At 40.0% G+C, this 23983-nt stretch overlaps 1 protein-coding gene across 13 annotated transcripts in view; it reads left to right on the top strand.

Annotated features, from left to right (window-relative positions):
* Nucleotides 1-23983, top strand: part of LOC140481199 (inositol polyphosphate-4-phosphatase type I A) — a 203901-nt gene that overhangs the window by 6542 nt on the left and 173376 nt on the right. For 11 of the 13 annotated variants that reach the window (XM_072577026.1, XM_072577023.1, XM_072577022.1 and 8 more), the window contains exon 2: nt 17638-17728. The exons of the other annotated variants lie outside the window; for them this stretch is intronic. The gene's annotated coding sequence lies outside the window, so the exon portion shown is untranslated. The remainder of the gene's footprint in view (nt 1-17637; nt 17729-23983) is intronic. 13 annotated transcript variants of the gene reach the window in all.

Here is a 23983-nt window from a genome sequence, read left to right as displayed (position 1 = left end):
AAAATATATCAAGTGAATGACCAAAGTTTTATTTGTTTTGGTTATTTATGTATTGTATCAACTTGTATTATGTTCAACATAATGTGCTACATTTCATACAGCTGGAATGTGTTTGTGCTTGTTAACAATATAGATCTTGTTTTTAGTGCTATCCATTACATAACAATCTAAAACAAAAGTCATATTTTCGATAGAGTACTCCATCTCTGCCTTCTGTCTTCCCATGCTGCTGAATTTTGCTGAGTACTTTTTTCATGAACTTGATAGCTTACTGATTCTGATCCCAAGTACTGTTCTTCAGGCTTCTGTGGAAATGCATGATACGCTTGCACATTGAAAATGGCAACTTTGGGTAGAAACGAAGGGCTGCTAGTACCTGAAGAAATGATATCCAGCAAATGTTAGCAAATTGGAGGAAAGGAGAAAACCGGCAGGACAAACAACAAATCCACAGTACAGTGCAAAGCAGTTTAAAAAAACACACTGCATTTTCTGGGCCAGCATTTACTACCTGTTTTAGTTGCCTTTTGAGAAAGTGGTGGTTGCTGCGTTGTACCAATATAGTTTGTTTGGACCTACAATGCTTTCAGGCAGGGAGTTCCAAGATTTTCATCTGGTGACATGACAGGAATGGTGATTTATATTTCAAAAGTCAGGGTGCTGAGTAGCTTAAGGGGTACTTGCAAACGATGATTTTCTCATGCATCTGCAACTCTTGTCCTTCTAGATGGTGATGGTTATAGGTCTGGAAGATGCTGCCTGAAGAATCGTTGGGAATTTCTGCAGTGCGTCTGTAGATGGTACACACTGCTACAGAGTGGTGGTGGAGGGAGTGAATGTTTGTGGATGTGCTACCGAATGAGTGGACTTCTTTGTCTAGGATGGATAATGCTTTGGAAATGTTTGTACATGTATATTGGCATTTTGGATGGAAGCAGATCATTTCTGTACACTTTTTGATGCACATTTTGTTGGAAAAAGTGAAAATTCCTTCATGGTTTAAAATATTTATGTCCAATTTTGTATTTTTTAAAAATTCATTCTCAGGATGAGCAAATATTATCACTATTATCCAGTGATTATGCCACTAGGCAATTGCCTCATCTTGTGGGGAAATTACAGCACATACTGTAATCCACATGTACCTCTAAAATTTGAAAAATTTGTGAATGATTCTGCTATTTGTAGCATAATTATAAATACACATTTTAAACAAGCATTTTTACAGATTGTGAACTAATGCTAATTGAGATTACAAAATTACTCTATATTGGAAATCTGTAACAAAAATAAAATATTGGAAATATTGAACAGGCTGGGTAGCTTCTTTGGAAGAAGAAAAACAAGATGACATTTTCATCAGAATTGTATGCTGTTAGTTGATGGATATTCCAACTTCTGCCTTACTCGGAGGAATAATTTCTTCATCACATAGCAACCACCAGATTCTCAAATGATAAGAGCAAATTACTACAGATGCTGGAGTCTGTACTGAAAATAACAGATGCTGGAGATCACAGTGGTTCAGACAGCATCATATGAAGAGAGAGAGCGCAAGCTAATGTTTTGAGTCTAGATAACTCTTCCTCAGCACCAGTCTGATGAACCGTCATTTAGACTCAATGTTAGCTTGCTCTCTCGCCATTGATGCTGTCTAACCTTCCGTGATCTTCAGCATTTGTTTTCTCAAATAATAGCTGCTAATTTACAGTCTGTCTGTCTCTGCCCGCCCTGCCCTGCCCCGCCTAACCATCAGAGACTGAAGTGACATGTTTGTAACCACCATCATTAGGGCCATTGCATGCAACTCCATGTTTAAATTTTCAAATATGCCACTTTGTGGTCTCCACACTCACCTTGGAATGTGGAGACATTTCTTCAGCCAGAGAGTGGTGGGCCTGTGGAATTCATTGCCGCAGAGTGCAGTGGAGGCTGGGACGCTAAATGTCTCCTCCTTGGAAACTTGAAACCATCCAAAACCCTGTTGCCCATGTCTTAAGACCATAAGACATAGGAGCTGAAGTAAGGCCATTCGGCCTATCGAGTCCACTCCGCCATTCAATCATAGCAGATGGGCATTTCAATTCCACTTACCCGCATTCTCCCTGTAGCCCTTAATTCCTTGTGACATCAAGAATTTATCAATTTCTGCCTTGAAGACATTTAGCGTCCCAGCCTTCACTGCACTCTGCGGAAATGAATTCCACAGGCCCACCACACTCTGGCTGAAGAAATGTCTCCTCATTTCTGTTCTGAATTTATCCCCTCTAATTCTAAGGCTGTGTCCACGGGTCCTAGTCTCCTCGCCTAACGGAAATGATTTCCTAGCGTCCACCCTCTCCAAGCCATGCCTTGTCTTACACCATTCCATTCAAGTAACTTTCTTGTGCTCGGTGAATTGCTTTAAACCCTGGATAACAATGTTTTGATTATACTATTTTTAACTTTTATCGCCATATGCTTGCATATGACCCTTTTTCCCCCTCTGATTTGTATAACCACTTCCAGACTCTCAGATACTTGGAACTCATTTAATTCTAGCCTCTTGAGCATCCTGATTTTTGAGTGCTCCATGCCTTCAATTGTGTATTCTCTAAGCTCTGGAATTTCTTTCTCTGACCTCTCCATTTTCCTACCTTTCTTTTCTCTAACTTAATCTTTGATCAAAAAGTTTTCATCTAACCTATTATAACCTTATTTGGCTTGGTATCATTCAGATTACTAACCGTCCTAAGAGGTGTATTGGGCATTTGATTACATTTAAAGGTGTTTCATAAAAATTAATTGTATGAAGCAATAAGACAATAAGAAATGAAATGGGCAGTGGGCCTTTCAGCCCCTGAGCCTGCTTTGCCATTCAATAGAATAGTGGCTGATCCAACATTCCTAACATCCAGTTTCCTGCTTTTCCCCAATAACTCTTGATTTTTCCTACTTGTTAAGAATCAGTCTATCTCAGCCTTGAATATACGCTCTGCCCCCACAACTATCTCTCTCAAGAAATTCTAAACACTCAAGCCTCCTAGAAAAGAAATTCCTTCTCATCTGAGTCTTACATGGATGTCCCTTTTATTCTAAGACAATGGTTTCTGATCTTAGGCTCTCCCATAAGGGAAACATCCTTTCAGCATTTATCCTGTCAAGCCCTTAAAGAATTCTGTCTGTTTTGGTAAGATCACCTCTCATTCTTCTAAACTCTGAGCACAGGCCCATCCTCTTCAATCTCTCTTCATGAGACAACTTCTTCATACCAGGAATCGTCCTACAGAATCTTCTCTGAACTGTCTCCAATGAAATTATATCTTTCCTCCAAACTGCTCTCAGTATTCCAGATGTGATCTCACCAGCACTTCGAGCAGTTGCCACTAAGACTGTCCCTACTCTTGTACTCCAAACCCTTGTAATAAAGGTTGGTATCCCATTTGCCTTTCTGACTATCTGCTATACCAGTGTGCTGGCTTTGTGTTTCCAGTACCCCCAAGTCCCTTTGCAGTTTACTGCTGTTTTTCTCGATTTAAAGGATACTCTGTTCTTTTGTTCTCTCTTCCAAAATAAACAGCTTCATGTTTTCCAGCATTTTATACTGCGTTTGCAATGATTACAATCATACTTCAAAAACCTGTTGCAAACTCTCTTCCCTCTCTGTTTATGTTATATGACCTGAGTGAGTTTGAAGAAAATAGTAATTTCTAAAGGAGGAATTGGGGATATGAATCTGGCTTCATGTCTCCTTGGTCCCTTACAGAATTAAAATTAATAGGATAAGAAAAAAATACAAATTGACTTTGCATCTCTTTTATTAAAAAAGTAAGTGAATATATAATGTTGATAGCTTAGTTTAACAGTTGATTTGCAGTCCATAGTAACTCAAACAGTAACTGTATGAAGAATCTTAATTTTAGTACAGTGGGGATGATGGGAAGGAGAATACAGTATATTGGTGTATTTTTGAACTTGGAAGCGTTGAAGAAAATTTTGCGAATGTACTAGTTAGAGTAATGGCACTAACCTTTTATGATTTTGGGTGAGGCTGGGGAATGGTTGCTGGCAATGGAGAAGAGAAAGAGAATGTCATTAGTGTGTTTTGCTCTGTTGCCTAATGATTCAGGAAAGTTTCAATAATCCTTTCCAGAAATGAGACTTTCAGAAATTTTGAAAAAAATTATATGCATTGGGAGATGTTTGGTAATGGAGGGAGTTTAGGTCACTAATTATCTGATGCCCACTTCAGTGGGCACAAAATATGTGTACGTCTTAATTATTTGATACATCCTAAAAATGAGTGGTGTCTCAAATATGTGACCAAATTTATAAAAAGGTGCTCAATCCTGCAGCTCACTACGACCTTCTCAAAGTCAGTTCAGGAAGGGCAATTCATGCTGGCCCAGCCAGCGATGCCCACAATGAATGAATTAAGAAGTGTCTGTGAACTGAACATGCAAGAAATGCAGACAGTCTTGATTTTAAGAAACACTTATGCAGAAAAAGTTTGATTTTTCTCATCCATCTTTTTATTTGTCCTTATTACTAGAAATCTTTTGATCCAGACCTTTTTTTTACATTTTTTTTCATGAAAAGGGCAGATTCCGTCTAGCCCTGAGTGTGTTCAGTGATGCTGTAAGTTAACTGAGATCCTAACCGTGCACTCACTCTCCAGAGTTTTATTTCTCCTTCCCTGTTAGTTAGCTGTTCTTGCCTCAATTGCTGAACCTCACCATTTTCTCCATGCTTTTCCCTTCCTGCCCCCTCTTGCTGAGATTTTGTGATAAACCATTTTGATTTTTGACAGTATTTAAGATCTGTAGGAGGCCAGTGAGAGAACATCAGTGGAAGAGCTAGAGCATTTATTTAAAGGCAAATGCTGTCTTTTTGCTTGGCCTGCTTTCTGTCAACAAATTCTGAAACCTGTTGCAATCAGCTGTATTTGAAAGAAAAAAAACACAGTACAGTAACCAGGGACTGTCATGTAGACCGCACACGACTTTGTATTTTTCCAAGAAGTACATTAATCTAAGATTGTATATCTTGTACGCAATATTGTTTCTGTAATGGGTATATTAATTGGGGGGAGATGGCATGGGAAAGAGTGAAGATTATATAATTGAACATTATTTTTGTTTTGATTCATGTGTAGTGAAGTGCTTTTTGAATAACTTATGGATTGAAAGATTTTAAAAAGTGAGCATGGATTTATAGAGTCAAACAGCATGGAGACGGATACTTCTGTCCGTGCTGACTAGATATCTTAAACTGATCTAGCCCCATTTGCCAGCCTTTGGCCCATGTGCCTCTAAACACTTCCTGTTCATCTACCCATCCAGATACCTTTCAAATTATGTAATTGTACCTGCCTCCATTACCTCTGACAGCTTGTTCCATATACACACCATTCCCTGTGTGGAAAAGTTGCCCCTCCTAGTTTTTAACTCTTTCACTTCTCACCTTAAATGTATGCCATCTAGTTTTGGACTCCCCTACCCGAGGAAAAAGACCCTGGCCTCATGAGCTTATAAATCTCTATAAGGTCACTCCAGAGAAAATAGCCCAAGCCTATTCAGCCTCTCCCTGTAGCTCAAACCCTCTGATCTTGGTAACCTCCTTGCAAATCTTTCCTGAACCCTTTCAAGTTTCACAACATATTTCCTATATTAAGGCAACTGCATTTTAACTTGTTGCGAGATGCCCCTATGGAATTCAGTACTTTTAAAGGTAAAGTTATAATATTTTGTCAGTTTTAAAAGGTAAAGTAAATTGTTGATTTTGCTCGTGGTTTTTTATACTGTTCTAGAGCACTTCTGCTGTTAAGTGTAATAATCCTCATGGGCTGTTAGCCAAAATAATCAAATGAACCAAATTGTCTATCTCTCCAGCCTCCCTTTGAGGAAAATTGCAACAAGATTTGTCTTTTCTTAGTAACATAAGCAAAGATCTGAACCAATGCAAATTAAGCATGCATAAATACTCAAATGATAATTCAAATTAAGAGATTAAACTTTAACCCTGACAAATTCTATGGCTTTCAGGACTCGATGTAGATTTCAGTCATTTTCAGGCCTGTTCACCACCTATATCTTTTACCCATCCTGACACTTCTAGCCCTATCACCATATGGGCTGCTATCATTGCAGCCAACTCATTGGCCCTACTATCAACTCCTTTGTTCTCTGTATCTCACCATTATCCATCCCTTTGTCTGCCCAATTGCTGTTCGTTTTGTATCTGGGCTCCATCTTCACCTGTTGTTTAGTCCTCCTAGCCCACCCCAGTTCTGAAGAAGGGTCATTGCACCAGAAATATTGACTGCTTCCTCTCCACAGATACTGCCAGACATGCTGAGTTTCTTCAGAAATTTCTGCATTCTTCTCACAACTATAAACATGTATGGTATTATGCAGCTCCACCTTAAATTGAGCATTTTTAAAACCCAAGTAGGGTAGCTCTATCCAGTGACAGTTTCAAACCTGAGCTAAATGGGTGCGATTATTAGCATGGAACACTTTTGAGTTGTCTGACCCTTGGGTCACAATGGCCCTGATAGCTCTGTAATCTTTCTTTTCAACTGACTGATCAGTAACACCAGTTCGGTATTTGGCTACTTGATAAAGTTCCCAGCTGTTTAGTGTTGTCAAGTTGTTCATACATCCTCCCGTGTTTTGACTCTTTTAGCTCATTTGCACTGCCTCCAAGAACTCTCTCTTATATGGGTTGGTCTCTAGCGCTGCTCTGTTTGCCAGTCACATGGCTTTCATGTTCTAAATTCATTTTGACACTGCTTCCAGATCAAAGCTCATCAGTTCTCATGGAACTCAATGCTGGAGGTGGCAAGCATAGTGCAAAAGCCATAGACATGTAAACATATAGATGTACAGCACGGAAACAGACCCTTTTGTCCAACTCTTCCATACCGACCAGATATCCTAAATTAATCTAGCCCCATTTGCCAACGCTTGACCCATATCCCTCTAAACCCTTCCGATTCCTATACTGATCTAGATGCCTTTTAAATGTTGTAGTTCGACCAGCCTCCACCACTTGCTCTGGCAGTGCATTCTGTACAAGCACCTCTGGTTGAAGTATTTGAAGTAATCAGAACTGCTTATCATCTCAGTCTTTCCCCACGTGTCCCAGCATCTCAGGTGCTAGTTCTTAGCCAGTTTGATTTTCTACATGCCATATTAAGAAGTAGCCCATGATGCTGGATACTACAAAGGCTGTTGGCCCTGACTACATTCTGGCAATAGTAGTACTAAAGGTCGGTGCTCCAGATCGAGCCACATCCCTAGCCAAGTTTTTTTTTAGTACAGCTAGAACACTGGCATCTACCCAACAATGTGGAAAATTGTCCAGGTATGCCTGTGAACATAAAGCAAGACCAATCTGACCTGGCCAATAACTGCCCTGTTGGCTGATGACTTATCAGAGCAAACTGGTCAAGGGGTCATTGTCATTACAAATGCAAGTTAATAGAAGTGGAATAACCCTGTTGGCTGACGTTAGTTGGGTTCTGACAGGGCACACGGTTCCTGACCTCATTACAACCTTAGTCCAAAAATGCTGAAGTCATTGGTGAGGTGAAAGTGACTGGCCCCCATATCAAGGCAACATTTGATCAAGTGTGACATCAATAAGTCCTAGTACACCTAGAGAGGATAAGAATATTAGGAGGGGGTGGGACTCCTCACTTGTTAGGATCATGTTCAACACATGGGTGGTGGTTTGTTGTTGGACGTCAATCATCTTAGGCCCAGGGCATCGTAATTGCAGAAGTTCTTCAGTTAGTGTCCTAGGTCCAGCTAATACAACCACGACTTCACTTTATAATGCAAGGAAGATGCAGGGTTGGATGTTTGTTGTTGATTGCACAACATGAAGCACAATTTGCAACTGAAACAGACCATAATTAGCAAGACTGCCTAAGGCTTGGGCAGATAAAAGACAAGTAACATTGTTACACAACTGTCATGTTTTGGCTGTTTCCCCACAGAAGAGAATTTAACTATCGTCCCTTAATGTTCAGTGGTATTACGATTGCTGAATCCCCATACTAGGGGTTACCATTTGTCCAGAAACTGAACTGGGCTAACTATATAAATATTGTGGTTAAAGGATCTAGATGGAGGCAAGGCATTGCTTCTTTTGTTCATGGATACGGGTTAGAGGGCAGTTAAGGGTCAATTGCATTGCCAACAATCTGCATTTATTTGTGGGCCAGATGCTAAAGATGGCAGAATTCTTCCCTCAAGGAAAAGAGTAAACAAGATTTGTTTTTGCAACAATCAACAGCAGTTGCCCAATAGGGTTAGGCTAGCAGTTTATTCTAGATTTTTACTGATTTCAAATTTCACCATTTCCCATCGTAATATGCAGTTCATATCCAGAACAATTGCCTGGGATTCTGGCTTTCCAGTCCAGTGACCTTACCACTGCATTCTGCAGCTGGTACTCTCATCATGTCTCCTCACTGCCGCTTGTATCATCTACAAAGTACATTCAAGAGTATAATAGAGTGCAGGTAGTTCTTCTATAACGCAATGTTTGTGTTCTTGTGCAATCCAGTGTTACAGAAAAATTGTGCTTTAGAAACAGTGCTTGAAGTGTTGGTGATTTAACCAAGTTACAGCCAAGGTGCATTTTGAAAGTTTGTACTTTCAAAGTTTGCGCTTTAAAAACAGAGTCCCCAATTCGTCAGTTGTGTCATTGTGTTTCGTTAAAGCAAACTTGCGTGTTATAGCAGTACAGCCTGTACTGTCCACTTACTGGATGACTGAACCTCCAACAGTATTCAAACTTAACAGCATCCAAAACAAAGCAGCTTGCTTAATTGACACTGCACTCGCCACCTTCAATATTCACTTCCTTCACTATTGATACTGAATGATGACACCCAGACACCATCTCTAAAATGGGTCAGCGGTAATCCATCAAGTTGTCTCCTTCCAAATCCACTACCACACAGGACAAAGGTAACAGATAAATTGGAACGCAATTACCTGCAAGTTCCTGTACAAGCACCGCACTCTCCTGACTTGGAATTTTTATCGATCTTTTTTTTCACTCACTGAATCAAATTACTGGAACATCCTTTCTAATACCATTGTTGGTGTTCCTACACCGCAAGTCCTGCAGTGCTTCAAGAAGGCAGCTCATCATCACCACCTTCAGGGAAACTAGGAGCAGGCAATAAATTCTTGCCTCGTCAGCAACATCCCATGAATGTACTTTTTTTCAAAAAAAAACTGGACACATTGTGAGAGTAGTTAGCAAAGCGGATGGGATTTCATCATAATAGATATCAACTACAAAAGTAGGCGTATTATGCTGAAACTTTTTAAAGCTTTGGTTGGACGCGACCAGTTGTGCATGCAGTCTGGACATGAGAATAGATGTATCCATGATTTGGGAGAGGTGATGTACTGATATGGATCCAGAAATATTCAAGATTTAATTTCAAGATTAGGTGGTAGAAGCTGGTGTTTTTTTGCCATGGAACAATGTAGACTGAGGGAAGGTTTAAGGGGAGAGATAATGTATGGTTTAAATAAAGCTGCCATAAACAGCTATTTTATGGCTAATCCTTAGCTAATCCTTAACTCTGTTCCCTAATGCTAAGAGATAGCGGGGTTGTGACAAAAAGCACACTTTCGTGTCAGAAGGGGTACTGACTTTGAACTTGCTGCCTAATGAGGCAGGAAGAAACTGAGAGCATGAGTAATTTTGAAAGGAAATTGTTTGGTCACTTGAGGAAAATATACTTGTAAGGCGATGGTGAAGGAGTGATGGGAATGCTACTGATAAAATTTCTTCAGAGAATCAACATGAGCCCATTAGGCCAAATGGCCACCTTCTTGACCATGATCATTCTGACACTTTTTGTGTAATTTTTGAATCCAAATCTGTAGTTCTCCACTTGTGATTCAGACCAAACGGATCACTGAAATCTACAGGTATGTTTATATTGTAATGATATGTATTTTGTTTTCATCTGTCTTGACAGAATGAAAGCTAACCCCTCTAGTTTGCCTGCTGTCATGATTATGGACTGGGTGTATCCTTGAGTGGTCTGTGAAGAGTTCATGTAAGCTAGTAGTTAACACCCTTTCTGTTTTTCTTTCAATTTAATAGTAACCAGACTCTCAGTTTATACTTTGGACTAGATTTTTTAATGCAGCTATTACTGAAGGTTATTTAAAAACAATACAGCTGTTCGCTAAAATACAGATACAAAGATTGGTTCCACAGGTTGAGTGTGAGTGAAGACTCCTTTGTTCCATCTTTTATAACACTGTAGGTTGTGACTCTTGGTAGCCTTGTTCAGTACAGCAGTCCTTGGATATTTTTGTCTATCTTCCCATTGGCGTTTAGCTGCTTCTCCTCTGATCTCTGTACAAAATGGTTGCTGAATTTTATATAGTTCAAAACTTTAAAATGGCTGTTATCCTAAAATGTCATATCGTTCATTCTTCTAGAATATTAGATCAACCCAAGTCTGGAGCATCCATTGTCTTTTAGTAGAGATAATTAACTTTATAACTATTTTTAGTCGAATTAAGGAGAAGTGATTGTAGGAATAATTATGCCATCTGGGAAACTATTGTTAGTGGGTTTATGTTTATCTTTGGGAATGGTCACTGAGTTTTCAAGTCTTCGAGATTCTTGAGATATATGCAGTATGGTTCCAAGATCAACTGGATTCACAAGGACAGTTATGTGGCCTTGGAGCTGTTTTGTAGGACTTGTGTTGCTTTGAAGGTAATGAGCTTTCTTTACAAAATTAGTATTATTATAACCACATTTGTGGTGCTACATTAGTTGCCTTCATGTAGCAGATGCTTATAGGTAAATTTCAAGTCTAGTGTAGAATACAGCCATCATTGTGGTGGTGATCTTACATTGCTCCTTAAGTGAAATATTTTAAATGTCAAACTAAACACCAGGGACTAAAATAACCATAGATTTGTGCGCACATATTAAGCATAACTATAATAGAGTAAGTAAGTAGTGGAAGAGGTAACTGTGATCACTCTGTTAAAGGATTGTGGGGATCATGGTTGTACAACATGTGCTTACACAAAATGTTGCTCAGTGTAAAAAAAAAAGTTCCTAGCATGGATTTGTAATGCAGCTGCAAGCAATGTGTTACATGCACGTGCCAAACCTAACATTTACAATACATAGGTCCAAATAACCACATCCTTCAGACCATTTCAGCTCTTCTAGGTCTGTCACTGGCAGCTGTGGAAGAAAATAAGGTTTTCCTTTAGTTTGCAAGGAAACTTTTTTAAAAAAAAACCTTTTATCTTTCACTCAAATTAATAGGCGTTCAATAAAATAACAATGAAAATGTTTTGTGTGTGTATATAATACAACATCAGTCTTGTTTCCATTTGTTAAAAGATACAATATCTTTATTTGTGCTGGAGGGCCTGTACTGTGCTGTAGTGTTCTATGTTATATCTGCGTATCTGTTTGTCATTACTGCATGCACTGTATTTCCTGACAACTTCTTAACATTAAGAAATTTAACTTTCAGTTGGCAGTTCCATTAACCTACCCAATTTTGACCTGACTTAAAGTTGACTGCAATTGTATTCCATGTTTATAAGCAACAACAGACAAAAGATATATTCAAGACCAAATTATTTTAATATTCCTTCACAATAGATGTAATAAATAATCTTGGAGCATTTAATCCCCTAAAACAATTTTATAAGGTCATTGAAGCCTTTATAATTAGGAAACCTCCAGTGTGAAAGCTTGGAATAGTTGTCTGCTATATAGGCTAATTATGTCTTGCAGCTTCACATGCTTCCCAAGGGTTCAGTGAAGGAACTGTGCACCCCCTCCTGAAAATTTTAGTTGGGAGCTCTGCTCAGCTTAGCTTGAATCTTGGAACTGTTAAAAATATGGGCATTATCACGGGACTCTGCAAGATGGCGGCAATTCTGTAGAACTGCTGTGGACAGCTCTGCCTAACAGCCAAGGCATACTGGTGTCTTTTTTGTCATCCCTGGCCAACTTATGTGGTGGAATCATTAGTTTAAAACCTTACAGAACACATATTTGTTAATATTTGGGAGTGGGAAGGATGTCAAGGGGAAAAGGATTGAGCAAACAGCAGCAAGGAGGGCACTCCCCTGCAGCACCAGGCATACCAGAGACTGCTGCAGCAGCAGCCTCTCTTGAACCCCCTGGGGACCTGACAGACTCTCAGGAATTGGCTGCGGCAATGGAGAGACTTGAAAGTTGGGGCTGTAATTGAGGAGATCCTTGGGGGGATTTGTGCCCAGGTTCAACCTATCGCTTCCGTGCTGCAGAAGCATGAGCAGGAGACCCAGGGCCTCAGGGAACAGCTGGAGGAGGTGGAGGGTCGAACTAAGACCTAGGAAACTGCGATGGAGTCCTCATCCAGGTGGGATCCAAGTGCTGGAGCGAGAGGTGCGGGCCTTGCGAGACCATATCAACAACCTCTCAAATCGAGGTTGGAGGATAAATCTCCGAATTGTTAGGCTCCCTGAAGGTGAGCAGCCAGTCATCACCTTTGAAAGCTGGCTGCTGATGTTTTTGAGCCTTCACATAGAGTCCAGCGGGTTGCAGATTGAAAGGGTTTATCGGGTTACAGTGCACAGGTCAGGCTCAGTGCAGCGCCCCCGCTCGGTCCGAGTGCACTTCCACTCATATAAGGACAGGCAAAAAGTCATAGAAGTGTCCAGATCCCTGGGAAAATATCCGAAAGCACTGCTGTACAAGGGGCCAAAAATCATGTTTTTCCAGGGTTTCTCTGCAGCTTTAATTCGAAAAAGGAAGTCCTTTGATGAAGTTAAAGAGGCTGAGGAATCTGGGCATCCAGTACTCTGAGATACCCTGCAGTGCTCCATTTTAGCCATGAGGACTCTTTATACATTTGACTCGGCGGATAAAGCTAAAAACTTGGTAGACGCTTTAAAATAAATGGATTGGCCTGAAGAATACGGTTAATGTTTGTTCTCTTTTCCTTCTTTTCCCATGTTTTCGTTTCTTTTTTTATTAAAATTCTTTTCTTTCTCCCTAGTAATTTCTTTTTGTTTGGAAAGGGGGAAAAGACCTTGGAATAAGTTGTTCCTTTTTTTTAATAACCTGATTTTCTGATGGGAAATTTTGTGGATGTTCTTTGTCTCCCCCTTTTTTGTTTTTTTTTTCTTCTGTTTCTCTTTTAGTTACAAGTAGGGGTGACATGAAGCCAAGGATGTGTGGAGTGCTCATCCAGACTTTGTCTTTTTTCTGTTAATTTTAAGGATCATCTCCTCCTTGTTTGTTTTTTTTCTCTCTGGACTTAAGGCTGAGGCGCAGTCCGGGTTTGAAGGAGCTGTGAAGGAGGGGGTGGGTAGGGTGAGTACCCCCTATGGGCAGGGGGAAGAGTCTTCCATTCACAGTTTTATAGTTGGTTTTCTTTGTAGTTTTTTGGTAGTAATAGTTATTTATAGTTATGATAGAGAAGTTTTTGTATATATTGTTCTTCGACTCTGAGTCTTTATTTACTTGTGCTCAGCGCTTTGTAAGCAGAGGGGTTCAAGGGTCTCAAAGGGGATATGGCTAAGTGTCTTATTAAATGGTGCACCTGGAACATTAAGGAAAGTCATTCACCAGTTAAAAGGAAAAAAGTGCATTCTAGCCTTAAGAAGGAAAGTGCCTTCTTAAGAAGGAAAGTTCCTTAAGAAGGAAACCCAACTTGATGATCGGGAACACCTGAAATTACAACAGGAGGTTATGACCAGGTATTCTTTTAATCTTTTACTATTAAAAGTAGGGGATTCCAAATTTGTGGAATTCTTTTTGAAGGAGTTTCAGGAATACTTGACTATAAATTCAGGCATGGCTAGTAGTCTATCTGTGCTATGCGGGACTGCTAAGGCCTTTGCTAGGGGATTAGCTATTTCCTATTTGGCTAGCCGAAAGCGACAGAAGGAGGAACAGCAGCGACTACTTGAGATGCGATTGAAAGCCGCCGAGGCGGCACATTTTGAGCGGCCTTCGGTGACTAAGCTACAGCGGATCATGGCCCTTTGGGCTAACTTGAATTCAATACTGACACAAAATGCAAAGAAAGAACTTGCTTTTGCTAGGCAAAGGCTGTTAGATTATGGGGATAGGCCAGGGAAGTATTTAGCGTACCTGACTAGGAAAACGCATGCTCCCCAATCTATTACTGCAATCAGAGACAGCACTGGGGTCCTTACATATGATGCTGAAAAGATTGACGAGGCGTTTTGGAGCTTTTACTCTGAATTATATCAGTCTGAAGGTTGCGAGGCCAGGAGGGCTAAAATGGAGACTTTTAAGAACCTGGGCCTCCCAAGGGTAATCTTGAAACAGGCCTCTCTCCTTAATGCCCCATTAATGTTCAGTAAATGCGGGAGGCAGCTAGGTAACTTCAGAGTGGGAAAGCGCTCGACCCTGATGGTCTCCCAGGTGAGTTTTATAAGGAGTTTATAGAGACTCTGTCAGGGCCATTGTTGGAAATGTACAATCACTCCTATATTAATGAATGCCTACCACCATCTTTGAGAGAATTTAGTATTTCCTTAATTCTTAAGAAGGGGAAGGTTCCTGAGGATTGTGCCTCATACAGGCCTATCTCTCTATTAAATTCAGATTTCAAGATTCTGTCCAAGATCCTGACACTGAGGTTGGAAAGGGTCTTGCCCCATATTTTTGAAGAGGGCTAGACCTCCTTTATAAGAGGCTGTAGGTCCTCTAATAATATTAGAAGGTTGCTGAATATGATCCAAGTTTGTCAGCAACGATCAATTCAGGGGTTGGTGATTTCCTTAGATGCAGAGAAAGCATTTGACTGGGTGCTGGGTGGAATGGCCGTATCTTTGTCTTAGAACAGTTTGGGTTGGGTGGGGTCTTTGCTAGGTGGTTTTATATTGCCACCCTCTGGCCGTGGTCATCACTAACAGGGTGAAGTCTGGGAATTTTAGATTGGTAGGGGTAGTCAGCAAGGCTGCCCCCTCCCACTGCTGTTGTTTACGTTGGTGATAGAGCTGCTGGCAGAGGCCATTCGTCAGAATGTCCACATAACCACTCCAGAAGTGGGATCGAGGGTACACAAGATTGTACTGTATGGGGATGATGTTCTCCTGTTTTTATTGAACCCAATGACCTCTCTACCCCATTTGATACAATGTGTCAATTCATTTGGAGCTATTTCGGTATAGAAGATTAACCTTGAAAATCGGAGGCTATGCCTTTGGGGAACCTTAAGGATGTGCCAGAAGTTGAAGGTGGCCCTAAGTTCCCTTTTAAGTGGTCACGGGCAGGGTTCTGATACCTCGGCATTTTTATTACCACCAAGTTGATCTGTTATTTCGGACTAACTTTGCTCACTTGCTTGGCAATATTAGGCGAGATCTCCAGAGATGGGAGGCTCTTCCAGTTTCATGGCTGGGCTGAATATCTCTCATTAAGATCAATGTTCTTCCTCATTTGATTTATGCCATGCATATGCTCGCTGTAATGTTTCCCAGGCCAACACTGTGGAAGCTTATGGGATGGTTTGGCTCCTTTGTCTGGCATCGTGGGCGGCCCCTCATCAAACTTAGTAATTTGCAGTTGCCTCAAGGAGGGGGAGTTGATTTCCCAGACATGAAGAAGTATCAATTGAGAGTTCCTTGCTGTCCTTTATCTGTGATTGGGTAGGTAATGATCCAAACTCAATATGGCTGGATATTGAAGCCTCCCAGGCAAAATGCTGTCTTAGATTAGATTAGATTACTTCGTGTGCAAACAGGCCCTTCAGCCCAACAAGTCCACACTGACCCGCCGAAGCGCAACCCACCCAGACCCATTCCCCTACATTTACCCCTGCCCCTAACACTATGGGCAATTTTAGCATGGCCAATTCACCTAACCTGCGCATTTTTGAACTGTGGGAGGAAACCCACGCAGACACAGGGAAAATGTGCAAACTCCACACAGTCAGTCGCCTGAGGTGGGAATTGAACCCGGGTCTCTGGTGCTGTGAGGCAGCAGTGCTAACCACTGTGCCGCCCACTAATTATTATTAACCTGTTATTCATGGATAAGATGAGGACCGTTATGGACACTGCCGGAACCCCATTGTCATGAGCACAGTCAAGGCATGGAGGGCGATGCGTCAGAGTGAGGGTTGTTTATCCAAGACTTTACCACTTACATCTGTAGCTGGCATGCCAGCGTTTTGACCAGGGGCGATAGACTCAGGATTCAAACTATGGGCAGAGAGTGGAGCTTTTAGTTTGGGAGACTTGTTTGAGGGGGAGGTTATGATGTCTTTTGAGCAACTGAGCCGTAAATACGATTTGCCCAGCAGAGATCTTTTCCATTTTTTTCAGATTGGGGGTTTCATCCAGAAGAAGGCTGCGCTTCTCATTAAGCCCTATAAGCCTGATACAGAGAGGTTGTTGCTATGTTCTACAAGCACCCTTTCGGTTGGTGCCCCTCTATTGCCTGCTGGGTGGCAGGGCCTGGCAGGATATTAACCGGTTGAGGTCTGGGAGCAAGAGCTAGGAGGGGGAGATCTTTTCTGAAACACGGGAGAATGCTCGAAAGATCTCAATCTGCAGTAGGACATGCGCTACGCAGTCAAAAGTTCTGCACAGGGTTCATCTGGCGAAGTTTAAAAAAGGGATATCTTCAATGTGCCCCAAATGTAAAATAAGTGTAGGTACTCTTACCCATTGCTTCTGGACATGCTACAGGCTCCATGTTTATTGGAGTGCCATGGTGGGAGAAGTAGGGAGGGTATTGAGGATTGAAGTCAAAGTAGATCTGATATCTTTCCCCTTTAGGTGTACTGAATTTACCATCTGTAGACTGGCATGGGAAGAAGCTATTTAATATTCTTGCATACTGTGCACGGAAGAATATTCTGATAAACTGGGTGTCTGAGAACCTGCCGGGCTTGCTGGGATGGCAGAAATTAATTATGGAGCACATTCCCTTGGATATTTTTAACAAACATGGTGCAACACACAACCGACCATTTTTATAAGACATGGCAGCCCTACTGGAGTTATTTGGATAAAGATTTGTCAGTTATCTTAACAAGGGCATTTGTTTAACCAGGATGGTTAGGTTTGTCAAGCCCTGGACCCTGGAGGGGGGTCTCCTGGGTTAATACGGGTATTTATACAATGCTCCCATTCCTTTGGGAGCTTTGTGTCGAGCGTAGCTGTTCTGTATTTTGTTTGTTTTTTTTTGGTTTTTTTGCTTTTTTTTAATCTATTATTTATTATTGCTGTTGCTTTGCACAGTGTTAGGGTTTATTTTGTATTATAGGGTAGGTTTATAGTTAGTGGACAGTAGTTGTATTTTTTTTCCTTTTTGTTATACTGAAATTTTTATTCTATTTTTCAATTTAGTATATTTGTAAAGTTAAAAATTTGCTAATATATTTGCAAAAGAATGTGGGCATTATCAAATTTTCAATAGTGTTAAATTGGTTATGTTTTGCTCAAAGAAATTATGCAAGTCCCTCTTGGTGTGTCTCGCTGAGCCATCAGTTTCAAACCAGTAGGATAAGTAAGTAGATCACTCAAGCAATAATAGCTGGGGAAACTGCAGCAAGATCTAGATCTCCTCAAACTGCAGCAAAAGTATTTTTGTTCTTTTTTTTAGGTTCCAAGCAGTATCTTGTTTTTCCTCTGTGCAGAATGTCTCAACAATTATAAGCTGGCTGCAACTAACATAATGTCATGCTAAAAACCAGGTAAGACTTTTGAATCCCATTTTTGGCAATTAATCTTGACTTTTAAAGGAAATGTGAATACTATACAGCCCCTAATGTGCCATCAGTGTGGCTTTAAAGGGTTTGATTGAACAAACCTTTAATGTCTCTTCCTTTTCAAATTTCCTCATGAAATAGAGTTCATGGAGCATTAGACCATAAATTATTGTTTTAGATAATTAGTCATTTAAATGAACAAGCCTGAGTAATAATTTTGATATTGTGCTGTTTTTATTTGTGGCAACCATAATTGATGTTGAAAATCTTTGCATGAGTGTTTCCAGTTAGAGTAATAAATGGCATTTATGCTTGACAGAATACATAGCTTCTTTCATGAGAAAGTGTTACAGTGTAAAAATGTCTTGGTGGTGCATCGGGTGCATCTTTTTGAATGCATTTACTACAGCAAAGAAATATGTTTACACAACAATCTTGTTCAAATGCAAGGATGATATTTAATCATTTTTACAACTTGCATGGCTAAATCAATTTTTACAGCTATTGAGTTAACATATATATGAACGTTGTAAATGCATGTTTATTATATCTTTGAAATGTTTAAACCTAGTTTTAATTAAAAAAAAGTTGTTTCCCTTTTCTTTCCAAAATTATTGAATTATTTTGTTTTTAGATTAGATTAGATTAGATTACTTACAGTGTGGAAACAGGCCCTTCGGCCCAACAAGTCCACACCGCCCCGCCGAAGCGTAACCCACCCATACCCCTACATCTACATTTACCCCTTACCTAACACTATGGGCAATTTAGCATGGCCAATTCACCTGACCTGCACATCTTTGGACTGTGGGAGGAAACCGGAGCACCCGGAGGAAACCCATGCAGACACGGGGAGAACGTGCAAACAGGTGCTGTGAGGCAGCAGTGCTAACCACTGTGCCACCGTGCCGCCCACGGTGTTCTTCTGCAGGCACTGGACTCACTGGTCCATTTACCTAACATTTGAAGTTTGATTTAGTAACTTTTGCAAGCAAACCTCTGCTTTATTCAGTGTGGTGTGTATATCTCCAACTTACGCAGTTATGGGCACTCACTGTCCTCTGAAATAAACTGAGTCAGAGGGATGTACAGCATGGAATAGACTCTTCAGTCCAGTTTGTCTATGCCAACCAGATATCTTAAATTAGTCGAGTCCCATTTGTCACCATTTGGCTCCTATTCCTCTAAACCCTTCCTATTCATATACCCATCCAGATGCTTTTTAAATGTTGTATTTGTACCAGCCTCCGCCACTTCATCTGGCAGCTCATTCCATACGTGTACCACCCTCTGCGTGAAAATATTGCCCTTCAGGTCCCTTTTAAATTCTTCCCCTCTCACCTTAAACTTATGCCCTCTAGTTTTGGACTCCCCTACTTTGTAAAAAGACCCTGTCTATTCACCCAATCCATGCCCATCATGATTTTCTAAGCTTTTTATAAGGTCACTCTTCAGCCTCTGACACTCTAAGGAAAATAGCCCCAGCCTATTCAGCCTCTCCCTATAGGTCAACCCTGGCAACATCCTTCTAAATCTTTTCTAAACCGTCTCAAGTTTCACAACATCCTTCCTGTAGAAGGGAGACCACCACTGAACGTAGTATTCCAAATGTGGCCTAATCAATGTTCTGTACAGCCATAACATGACCTCCCAACTCCTATACTCAATGTACTGACCAATAAAGGCAAGCATACCAAATGCCTTCTGCACTATCCTGTCTATTTTGGACTCCACTTTCAAGGAGCAATGGGCCTGTGCTTCAAGGTCTCTTTGTTCAGCAGCACTCCCCAGGACCTTACCATTAAGTGTTTAAGTCCTGCCCTGATGTGCCTTTCCAAAATGTAGCACCTCACATTTATCTAAATTAAACTCCATCTGCCCCTCCCCAGACACCTGATCAAGGTCCCACCATATGCTGAGGCAACCTTCTTGGCTGTCCATTACATTACCAATTTTGGTGTCACCTGCAAACGTACTAGCTATACCTTGTAAACCACCTGATTGTATTAGCTTGGGGAGGGAGGGAAGAAGAGAGAGATGGAAAAACACCAATCCAAAATGGGCAATAAATTCTAAGATCGTGCATGTCTTGAGAATAAGCAATAGAAAGGAATGTCACAAATGTTGACATACTATTCACCCACATGCAGTCATTAAACTTAATATTTTCCTGCCATACCATTCTGCTTACAAACAGTGGTAGCTCTGATTATCAGGAGCCATAATCCTTGATTTTCCTCTCTTGGTAAAGGATTTTTGAGCTATTTCGAGCTATTTTTGAAATTGCTAAGAATATCTATATACATACAAAACTCGGACCAAACTAACTCCTTCAGGAATTTTTTTTTCTGTGTTAGTTTCAATAAAATTAGCATGTAAGGTGAGGTTACCAAAAGATAGATATGTAACTGATTTCATCTCGTGTGTTTTTTAAATCTGTAGTTATGTGAAGGAACATGTGAAATTTTGAATTTTAATATACATTTTTAGCAACTAATGCCCCATTAAGGTCATAAAACTTAGGAGTGGGAACAGACCATTTAGCCCTTCAAACCTGCTCCACAATCACTTGATAATTGTTAGTCTGATTGTGGCCCTAACTCCACTTTTCCACATGCTTTCCATAACACTGGAAGTGTAATTTTGATTATTTGCCCCTCCAATTAGGAATGTCTGGTTGGTACTGTTTATGATGATATGATGGCAACTAAGGTGGAACATTTCTCATGGACACATAGAGGCAATTTAGTCTACTGTGTTTGTACCAGCCAGGAAAGATCTGACTACACTAATCGCATTTTCCAGCTCATGGCCCATAGCTCTAGAGGGTATCTGAATGCAAATGAACAGTTATCTATCTTTACTGTTCAGGGTTCTAGCTCCAGCTGTTTGATTAAAAGAGCTCTTTATCCCAGGAGCACATACTGTCTTCAGATGTTCACTGGTTACGTCTGTAGTATGTCATCGAGGCCTTATGACTACTTCTATAATTTTTGGAAATTAAAAAGTTGCTCTCTGATGAGAAACTCTGTGGAAAATACTTAATCAGTCAACATTCATGTATCTAAAGCTTACACTAGTGCCATAGATCCCAGCACGTTAAATTATGGGTTGACTTAAACTTTAAATCCTTGAGCATCACATCTGAATATTATCTCTTTGGGAGATATCAGTGGTCCAGTAAAACCATAATGTGTTTTTAAAACTTCATTAGCTAGGCTAGCATTTATTCTTCATTACTGATTTCTTTTGAGAAGATAACTGAGCTGATGCCTTGAAATTTTGCAGTCTTTGTTCTACATACACCTACAATACTGTTCAGGATCTTGACCCAGCAACAGAGACAGAATCGCAATGTATTTCCAAGACAGGGTGTTGAGTCTTGAATGGGAGCTATAGGTGATATGTTCCTATGTGTCTGCTGTCCTTTTTCTTCGAGGTGTTGGTAGATGAGATTTTGGAAGGTTTAGACTAAGCAACCTTCGTGACATGTATATGATACCTACTGCTAGGTCAGTGGTGGAGGGAGTGAATGTTTGTGCATATGGTGACAGTCAAGCAGGTTTTTTTTTGTTTTGGATGGTATCAAACCTCTTCTGCTGCTGGAGCTATGTTCCTTAGAGTATTCCATCACACTCCTCACGTGCCATGTAGATGGTGGACAAACTTTGACAAGTTACCTTGCTGCAGGTTTCCTAGATTCTGACCAGTTTTTGTAGCCTTGCTGTTTATATAGCTAGTCAGTTCAGTTTTGTTTTCGTTGTAACACCCAGGATGTTGATAGTGGGGAGTCAGTGATGCTGATGCTATTTAATCTAACTTGTGTAATTCTTTTTACATTTTTGTCTAAATACGAGATGGATACACATTATTTACTAATTACTTAGACCTTATTGGTGATTCTGCATGGAAGATGAAAACATGTGTTGAGATACTGGGAGACTTTAAAAGAAGCACTCATGCAAATTTTTAGATAGGAGGATAACTAGTATGCAAGTCAGCATTACTTGTAGTATAGAGGCTCCAGTTTCTTTGGAGTTCAAGATCTTCATCAGTAGCCAGTATTTGTATACTCTGATTTGTCACTATAAATTGATCTTGTATATATCTATTTTCTTTTGATTGGCACCTTGCAGCAATAAAATATTTCCTTGAATATTTACATTTCCATTTAATTCAGTTTCTGAGCACTTAAAGGCCGCATCGCTATCCAAGTGATGCACTTCTACTTCCTTGTGGTAGTTACTGTGAAAACATTACAATTAATTAAGTTGGTATGAAATGTGTCTATCTGTAAAACTATTACATATAGTCACAATTTAATGAGTGCCCAAATATCACATGGGAACAATCTTATAAAGAAATGTTGCCAACTATGTGCCCTAATATAAATTGTTTTTGACATTTTTGTACCACCATGATGTAATAACCAAGGCAGCATATTACTTAGAATTTCAGTACACTAATTTTGTATCCAGTGTCAGATTAAAAGTAGTGTAAAGATCTGTTCAGAATTGATGGTTTGCATGTAAGAATTGACATAAGCGGAGATGTATGAATACAGCTATGGAATTCACTGGATTTTAAATTTTTATATCAAATATAACTTTGAAGCAATTCTTTGAATGTAAGTTATGCTAGCATTTATGGAATTTCCTTATTTAGAAGGTGTACATGTTGTCTTCCCATTATCTTTTACAGGAATATGACCTACTGTTCTTTTCATGTAAAACAACTTTGTTCAGTTATTTAGCAATTTCTTCGGTGTTTCGCCTGTAGGCTCCAATTCCTATGACCTTGCTTCCTTGTGTCAATAAGATTGCCTCAACTTGTAACTGAAGATATTTCAAATCTGTCATTTTCTGGATACAAGCTCATGTACTTCATCAAAAATTGGCAGATGTAGGGAAGGGCAGAACAGAATTCATATGCATAACCAAGCACCAATTTTAATGCAGTACTGCATCAAGTTCCCAGTAGGAATCACATTGTTTTATTGTACTAGAAATTAATAATAAAGGTAAGCAGCTTCTGGAGTTAAAGTTTGAGCAGAAGAGAGAATTTCTGAACACTTTTTTATTTGCCTTTGAGTTGAGATTTTTAAATTATCGCAACATGAATTAAAAGCAAAATGAGACTGAGGTAGAAAATGCTGTTCTCCTGATGATACCTTATCTAATTGAGTATTTTGTTGTGAAAGCTGTGCAACAGCTAAAAGCTGAGATTGACAATAGTTTTGTTTAGGATGTTGCTATGGTTGGCAGTTTGACAGCATGACATTCTTGTTTTACAAATTACAGATGGAATGATTTTTTTTGAACAGCTGAATGTTTCTTCTAAGATTTGCCTGTTTCTTCACATAGCTGAGTTATCATTTATAGTAATTTTTTTCTGCACATTGATTATACAAAAATTGTTATAAGCCCAAGAACTAGTACAGTATGCCATTGCTTCTGAATGGTTTCTTCTTTCGTGTGATGTGAGCATCTCGTCTCTAATTTCCTTTTGAAAGTGGTGGTGTATTGCCCTCTTCGTCCACTGCGGTTCTTGGATTATAGGAACACTGTTCTGTTAGGAAGCAAGTACCAGGGCTTTGACCCAGGAACAGTGAATGAACCATGGATTTAGTTCCAACTTAAAATGGTGTGTGGTTGGGAGGACAACGAGCAGGTGGTCAAGTTCATATGTATCTGCTGTCTTATCTTTTTAGGTGGTAGAGTTGATGTTTTAGAAAGAGCTCACAAGAGGCTGAATGAGTTACCTGAAGATAAGGATAGATTGGGTTCTTTATCATCCCAGCAAGAGCTGATATGGTGCTAGAACATTTTAGAGTGAAGTTGAGGATCTTAAGTGCGAATTGGATGCCATGATTCTTCAACAATGCTTTCATTATCACACCTGACTTTTAGCTTCATTTGTGTCGAGGGTATCTTTGAATTTATAGTATGAGAAAATCACTGTGGTGCTTTGAACTCTTTGGAATCCAATAAGCAAATTGTCGACCATTGCTTGAGATTACAGGGTCTGGGATTCTGTGTTGCACGTATTACCTTCAGGGATTTAATCACTGTTCAGGAGTATGATCCTACAATTGCTTGACTTCTGCCCGTTGGGTGTCGCACCTTAAGGTCTCTGTTCAAAGAGGTCTGTCCGAAGACTATCTCTCAGAACATGCTGGGCAGGAATATGACATCAGTGATTCCTTCTGTTTTCTGATGCTTGGTACAAGTAGTACAGCTT

Source organism: Chiloscyllium punctatum, chromosome 9 (genome assembly GCF_047496795.1).
Source record: "Chiloscyllium punctatum isolate Juve2018m chromosome 9, sChiPun1.3, whole genome shotgun sequence".
Taxonomy (NCBI): domain Eukaryota; kingdom Metazoa; phylum Chordata; class Chondrichthyes; order Orectolobiformes; family Hemiscylliidae; genus Chiloscyllium; species Chiloscyllium punctatum.
Note: the sequence above shows the minus strand (reverse complement) of the source record. Positions and strands in the feature narration are given on the sequence as shown.